The 8,396-nt window shown below is 36.5% G+C and overlaps 1 pseudogene; it reads right to left on the reverse strand.

Moving 5' to 3' along the window:
- The window catches only part of LOC100345321 (protein lin-28 homolog A pseudogene), a 199,817-nt pseudogene extending 192,883 nt beyond the window's left edge, over window positions 1–6,934 (reverse strand).
- Between the last annotated feature and the right edge of the window lie 1,462 nt (window positions 6,935–8,396).

An 8,396-nucleotide genomic window follows, 5' to 3' on the forward strand; every position in this document is an offset into this window, starting at 1 on the left:
GGTGTAGGGAATCCCATTAGGGTGGAGGTGGAGCTGACACCTGTGGTTGAGCCATCTGGTCACCTGGCTTCCAGCAATGGCAGTTGAGGCTTAGAGCCTAGGATGTCCAGGACATAAATCTCTACGGATAAGACCGCACCATTTTACCAACAATTAGAAGATTAGTATAAGAAATAAGAATAGTAAAGAGTCTGCAAACCTGAGACACAATTAACTAAAATATAAATATCATTTTGGTTTTGAAGAATATTTATGTACCATAAATAAGCTTACATTTTATTTGAAGAGATTCTGTGTATTGATAACAACTTTGGAATAATTTTTCCTCCTGAACTCTGGTATATTTTAAAAATTAAAAATAAAAATAATACTCATCACTACTCTAAATGTTTAAGTTATATGAAATGCTGTAGTCCAAGTTTTAGTTAGTATTTTTTTTAACATTTATTTATCTTTTTGAAAGGTAGAGTCACAGAGAGATAGTGAAAGAAAGACGCAGAGAGGGAGGGAGAGAGATCCTCCATCACTGGTTACTTCCCCAGGTGACTACAACAGCCTTTGGGGGAGAGGGGATTGACCAGGTTGAAGCTAGGAGTCAGGGTCTCCAATCAGGTCTTCCACATGGGTGGCAAGAACTAAAGTACTTGTGATGCCATTCACTGCTTCCTATGCACGTTTGTGGAGGGCTGGATGGGAAGCAGAGTGGTCAAGATGTGAAACAGCACTGACTGTAACATGGGATGCTGCCATTGCAAGCCATGGCTTATTCAGCTATGCCACAACTCCCACACCTCATTATTTTTAAATATGTATTTTTTTCAAATTATGATTGAGTTTTCTAGAATTCTGTGTTTCTCTCCAAGTATATTATGCAACTACACATCATATTTCTTCAGCCTAAAAAGAACTCTGTAGGCCTCTTCATGACTACCCATCCTTAAAATTCAGTCCATAAATTTTCTTCTCTAGTGGCAAAGTAGATAATTAAAACACAACTCACTTATATTGCATCCTCTGAACTTTAAGTGACTTTTATGTCTGTTTCAACTCTTTCTTTGAATAAAGTTAGGTCTTATGTATGTCTGTGTCTCTAGTTAAAAAAGTATGCTTGAGAAAGATAGTTTCCTTTAATGCTTAAGCTTAGGTTCAATTCAATGTAAAAGTAATTGAGGACTGCAAGATAACTAAGAGAGTCATTATTTAGTAACTGGGATCAAGTAACTGCAAAAGATTATCTGTTACCTCAAATTTTCCATGGGAAAATAAAAGAATGCATTTCCCTTCATGATTGAGAAATGCAGGAAAATTTTAGCATCATTTTCCTCTTGGTTTTGATTTATAGCGCCTGCACACTTATAATGAGAGAGGTGACTACCATTTCCACCACTGCTTTGAACCTTAGAAGATCCAACATTAAAGATGCTTAGGGGGCCGGCGCCGTGACTTGCTTGGCTAATCCTCTACCTGCGGTGGCGGCATCCCATATGGGCACGGGTTCTAGTCCCGATTGCTCCTCTTCCAGTCCAGCTCTCTGCTGTGGCCCGGGAGGGCAGTGGAGGATGGCCCAAGTGCTTGGGCCCCCACATCCACACAGGAGACAAGGAAGGAGCACCTGGCTCCTGGCTTCGGATCGGCACAGCGCCGGCCATAGCGGCCATTTGGGGAGTGAACCAACGGAAGGAAGACCTTTCTCTCTGTCTCTCTCCCTCACTGTCTATAACTCTGTCAAAAAAAAAAAAAAAAAAAAAAGATACTTAAACTCCCAGAATGTATTAAAGTCCCAGGAAAAGAGCTCAGCTGTTCTTATGTATCTCACCCTAGATTCCCACTTTGCACAAGGGGAAATTTTTTTGATTGGCTGTCCTAGGCAATATGCCTGGTTTTGGAGATGGTGGGTCTCTATTTTTATCCCTATTAGAATCACATACAATCCAATAGGGAAAATGATAGATCTTAAAATTACGGCATTTGAGTCAGACAAAAACAATATATGTCTACTATATAAATAACATTCTGAGTCAAATTATCTCAAGCTAAATCCTACTATTATCATTTGCTAGCTGTTCAATACAAATAAGTTACTTACACACACTAAGACTCAGTTTCTATTTCACAACATGTATTAGTAACAGTACCTTGGAGCTTCACATAATGAAATAAGAATAGCTTTGGGTAATGGAATAAGGAATAACATTTCAAGCACTCAGTATACTGGATCACAAATAATCATCAGCCAAGAATATTTCCTATGACAACAATAACACAGTTCTTAATCTTGAACACCACAGTCAGGTCCTTTAATCCTTGAATTTTTTTTAATGATATATTAATGTATAGGGGTTTTAAAATAGTGATTCACAAGGTTTTGGGCTCAGTGCTATCTGAGGATACCCATCAATAGAGAGAAGGTAGAGATAAAATTGTATCTTACCTGGAATTGCACCACAACTTTTATAAGTTATACATGGTTTGCCTCTAAGAAAGATTTTATTTGAAAACAGAATTGTAAAGCTAAAATACATTTTGTAACCCACTGATGCTCTAAGATATCATATTTATAGGTCTAGGTAAATCATAATTGGAACACCTAAAGTGAAACAAAAAAATGCAGTGAGTGTATTGAGGTTGTTATGAGAAGGCTGAGCAAAGTACAGGTGAGTAATGTCATACATTGTATTGCTCCAGGAAAGCAATTTAAAGTCACCACTCTACTGAGCATATTTCAGGAGCGTCATTTTTATAAAGAGAGACAACACTGTTGTATTGTAATGCTATTAGGCATATCAAATATCAGATGTTTAAAGAATCAAAGATATATATCTTTTTTCACCCTAAAAGCATCTCATTATTTCTTTTTCAAGTGGAATCAGAACATTGATATATAATGTAGCAATTTATGAACTGTGAACAAAAATGAGAGCATAAGAGTACAATCATATCAGGATTCCAGCTATGCTTATCTCATTATCTCAGTCAGAGCAGAAGACATTTTAAGATGTTTATGTACAGAGCATCTTTTAACTGTTTTCAAAAGATCATTTTTAAACATTTCAAGATGAGCATTCAACAAAATGTGTGTGGAACACAGGTATGGTGCTAGAAAAAGTCTTGGTATTTTCCAAACATTTGTGTGAATGTAATTAGGCTCTAATATACAGCAATTTTTTTTTCTCAAAACATTGAAGGAAAATCTATTTTGCCTGATCATCTTCAGAAAGTGATAGTTAAAATTTGCAACAAAATACATGGCACCTGTAAGTGTCAAACCCAAAGATGAGTGACAAGGAAATATTTCTGAAGGTTATAAAATTGCAATTTTTTCATTTCCAATTTCACTTAGGTATCCGAATAGTAGTTTTCCACTGAATTTATTCAGCAATTTTAGATTTTTTGTTTTTTCATTTTTGAATTATTTATGTATAAGAACGTTTAATGCAATTTTTCAATTTTAAAAATTATGGAGAACAAAATAAGACCCTTCTGAAAGAGCTTATAAAAGGTTTTATATTTTCCTGCTCTTAAAATAATTGATTTCTGCAGTTAGTAATTCTTCATTTATTTATTTATTTGAAAGGTAGAGTTACAGAAAGAGAGAGAGAGACAGAGAATCTTCCACCTGCTAGATCACTCTCCAAATGGCTGCAATGACTGAGGCTGGACCAGTTTGAAGATAGTAGTCTGGAACTATAACTTGGTTTCTAACATGAGTGTCAGAGGCCCAAATACTTGGATCATCTTCTGCTGTTTCCCCAGATGCACTAATAAGGAGCTGAACTGGATGTGGACCATCCAGGACTCAAAGAAGCTGTCCTTTGGGATGCTGGCATTGCTGATGGTAGGTTTACCACTATACCACAACATCATTTAGTTAGTTGTTAGGAAGTAGTAACTCTTGTTTAGTTAACAGAGAAGGTGTGGTAGGAGATCAAATAAAAATAAGGAACAAAATTTGTTTTACCTATTACCTTCCCCAAAAAGTTAGAATTTTTTTCATTGAGGAAATATGAAAGAACTGTAAAAGGAATATAAAAATTACTAAGAAAAGTATGTAATATACAATAATTATCATGTACAATAATCAATTTTACACAAATGTTATTATTACCACATTGAGGTGCTGTTTGACACTCACTGTGCTAATATTCTTGTACATCTATGTAAGCTTCATATGGAGGAGGGAAAAGAAATCTGCGCCAAAAGGGAGAAACATGGAGGAACTAATTATAAACTGTGCATTTACTTAAATATACTAAAATATGCATATTTTAAATACTTTTAAAAGTTTGAAAGGCAAGTTGAGGTAGAAATGAGAAATATTATGGTAATCTAAACAGTCTTGAAAAATCTCCCCTTTCAGGCAAATAGAAGAGCAGAAAGTACGTGTTTACAGATCACATATCACAGTTGCTGTTAATAAAAGGAATGTGATATTGACCTTGAGATAACGAGATAAAGGCCATTATAATTTTGCTGAATGATTTAGAAAAGATATTATAGTTGATATTGTTATTAAAGGAACAGTAGGGAAATTAATGAAGAAGCCAAAAAATTTCTATTATATTATGGTATCATTGGTTTGGCACAGAGATAACTTCTCTGGATTCATGGGAAATATCATTATTACATAGTTTGATGTTATTCAGGAAAATTAATGAATTAAAAAATGGTTTAGGATACATCTAAAATGGAATGTATTTCTTATTCTGTGCATGTCATATATCACATACTGCACTCCACGAAAGTGTTAAGCACACACACGTCTTTCTCCTTAACTGGATTGAGAGTCTAGGAAGTAAAGATCATGTGGTAAACAAATGTGATTCTATGGAATGCCACACAGTGTCCGTCCACGTTCTCTCTACCATGTTCCTTACTTCCTCTCTCAGTCTTCTGCAAAATTAACTTACATATTTCTACTAAATATCTCTTGAAATAAATATAAGCTTTTACTCTCCATTTTCCTTATTATATCTCAGCTTTTGTTCACTGTCCACTTCCAAGATATAATCAATTAGAAATGAAGTTATTAGCATGTGTGTCGATCCAATCAGTTGAAGATTCTGAGATAAAAGATTGACAAGTCCCCAAGGAAGAGAGAATTGTGGCAGCTTGCACCAGCCATTGGACTTGAGCTATTACTGTCATTAATTCCTGATTCTCCAGTCTGCCAACACAGATTTCAGATTTTCCACCCTCCAAAATTCTGTGAGCCAATCTCTCTCTCTCTCTCTCTCTCTCTCTCTTTCTCTCTCTTGCTTCTGTTATCTAAAGATCTTTGATTAATATGAAATGTATAACATCTCAAAAGAAAAAAATCTAAAATGTGATAATCTCAGTAGATGAAGAATATACATTTGATAAAGGTCAGAACCTGTTCATTACAAGATTTCATTATGCATTACAGACAAAAGTTCATTTGTAGTCCTCAAAAGACACAAATAGAAGTATAAGTAAAAGATAAACTTATAAACTAGCAGAAAAAAATTTAACTCATGTAACTGACAAAGGAATAAACTGCAGATCAGGTACATAATTCTTATAAATAAATTAAAAGTCAAAATTTAATAAAAAAAACTGGTCAATTAATATGAAAAGGCATCTAATGAGAGAAGCAAATATTGTCTCAAAGCAGTTGAACCTTTTTACTTAGTGTACGATTAACTTTACAATCATGAAGTAAACTGAAAGTAGATCTTTTTAGAAACTAAGAGTGGTGTAAGAAGAGTGGGAACAAGGGCGGGAAGTAGTGTAGGGTGGGAAGTATCACTATGTTCCTAAATTGTATATATGGAGATACATGAAACTTGTATAACTTAAACAAAATTTTTAAAAAAATTTAGAGGCTAACGCTGTGGCATAGCAAGTAAAGCCACCGCCTGCAGTGCCAGCATCCTACATGGGCGCCATTCCAATCCCTGCTATTCTACTTCCGATCTAGCTCTCTGCTTTGGCCTGGAAAGCAGTAGAAGATGATTCAAGTGCTTAGGCCCCTGCACCCATGTGGGAGACCTGGAAAAAGATCCTGGCTCTTGGCTTAGGATTGGCACAGCTCAAGCCGTTGCGACCATCTGGGGAGTGAACCAGCAGATGGAAGCCCTTTCTGTCTCTGCCTCTGCCTCTCTGTAACTCTGCCTTTCAAATTTAATAAATAAATAAACCTTTACAAAATTTAAAAGAAGGCTGTTCTACCAGTTGTGATAATCCAAAAAATAGAAAACAATGAAATACATTTTAAGACTTATGACACTGATTGATATAAATGACATCTGACAATACAGAAATATTGAATAACATGTTACTTTTTAAAAAAGATTTCTTTATTTATTTTGACAGACAAAGTTATAGACAGAGAGGAAGGACAGAGAAAAAAAAAGTCTTTTATCCACTGGTTCTCTCCCAAAATGGCCACAATGTCCAGAGCTAGGTCAATCCAAAGTCAAGAGCCAGGAGCTTCTTCAGGGTCTCCCATACAGGTGCAGGGGCCCAAGCACTTGAGCCATCTTCCACTGCTTTCCCAGGCCATTAGCAGAGAGTTGGATCAGAGGAGAAGCATCCTGGACACGAACCACATGGGATACCGGTGCAACAGGTGGAAGCTTGGCCTTCTGTAGCCCAATACCAGCCCCATAATATGCTACTTAAGAAATGTAGATGCATTGCTGGTATCAATTTAAATTGAAAGGGCATTTTGTAAGACAATTTGAATTTTTTGCTTTGAGAGTCCTCAGCTTCATTTTAAAATCTTTAAGTAAATGTTTGCACATGTACACTAGTTCACAAATAGAACAATGCACAAGGTGCTGCTGGAGTCAGTGTCCTGTTGTGCTTAAAAGTAAAGGCCCGGAGTCACAGGGATCTTGTGTTCATTTCCCTGACATCACCACTTACTGTGGATTTTAGGAAAGTCATGTAAACTTTCCTTCCCAGATCTCATGCATGACCCTCATCTGTAAAAGGACGTTAATAGTTGTACCTATTTTACAGGCTGCTTTAAAAATTAGGAACAGAAAAAAGACTAAACACAATACACATACGTGGAATGATGGAAATACCTATAAACAAATAATAACTATTAGTATTACGAGGTCACGATGGAAGGAATAGGAGAGTGTGAAGTTCAGGAGAGTAACAGACATATAAACTTCATTAACTCCCAGTCAGGAGGCATGTGGTGGCGTTTTGTCTCTCTGTGAACCACTGGGTAGGTAATTTCAACCTCTTTACATGTCATTTGTATAATGAGGGGAAAATCGAGTAGGTGGATAATGATCTTTAAATGTCCTTTCACTTCAAGTTTTCAGTGATTTTCAGACTTATACCTGGTATCGGCCTAACGACAATAATCTGAAAACAGCTTTTTTGCACAGTGAATTTCAATGCCCAACAAGTATCTTTCTCTGGAAGTTATTTTGATCTTATAAAAGTTGATGGGCTGGTTGATACAAATTGGAAAAAGAAGGTCTTATAGAATCTAAGTTATTAGATATCACACTGGTAAGTGTAGACAAGATGATCATTATGGCTACCTTTACTTTTTAATTCTGGTATTAGAAAGCTTGGAAATACCCTCATAAAAGAGAAAACTTATTTTAGAAAGATTTTGTAGTTCTTGGATCAGACAAGGCAATAATTCCCTGCTCACTCTAATTGGAGGAAGTAGTTGCAATAAAACCAAAAGAGAAGGGGAAAAAAAAAAAGCCCTTCCCGGAGGTTTTCACTGCCTTAGAATTACAGCACAATCTCATTAAGCAGTAATGGAAATGGAAATTACTTGCTCTTGTAGCCTTGATTGTATTCCTGTTAGGTCATTTGCATACTGTTCAATGACTGGATTACTACTGAGGCTGAGAGGTCTCAGAACCACACTCCTGTGTGTTCCTGTCTAATTCTACTGCTGCGACTATGAGCAGAAATCATCTCCTGAACTTTATAACATGATTATCACAGAAGCATGCAAGCCTTCTTTAGATTTCAAATGAGTATAAATAAACTTTTCTTATGTTGGGCCACAGCTATAAAATTTCAAAAAGCTTAAAATACACTTCTTCAGGGCGGTGCTGTGGCTTAGTAGGCTAAGCCTCTTCCTGTGGCACTGTCATCCCATAAAAGTGCTGGTTCGAGACCCAGCTGCTCCACTTCCACTCCAGATCTCTGCTGTGGCCTGGAAAAGCAGTAGAGGATGGCCCAAGTGCTTGAGCCCATGCACACATGTGGGAGACCTGGAGGAAGCCCTGGTTCCTGGTTTCAGGTTGGCCCAGCTCCTGCCATTGTGGCCATTTGGGGAGTGAACCAGCAGCTGAAAGTCCTCTCTGTCTCTCCCCCTCTCTGTCTGTAACTCTGTCTCTCAAATAAATAAATAAATCTTTATTTTTCTTAAAAAAATATATGTGTGTGTG

This window comes from Oryctolagus cuniculus, chromosome 6 (assembly GCF_964237555.1).
Source record: "Oryctolagus cuniculus chromosome 6, mOryCun1.1, whole genome shotgun sequence".
Classification (NCBI taxonomy): domain Eukaryota; kingdom Metazoa; phylum Chordata; class Mammalia; order Lagomorpha; family Leporidae; genus Oryctolagus; species Oryctolagus cuniculus.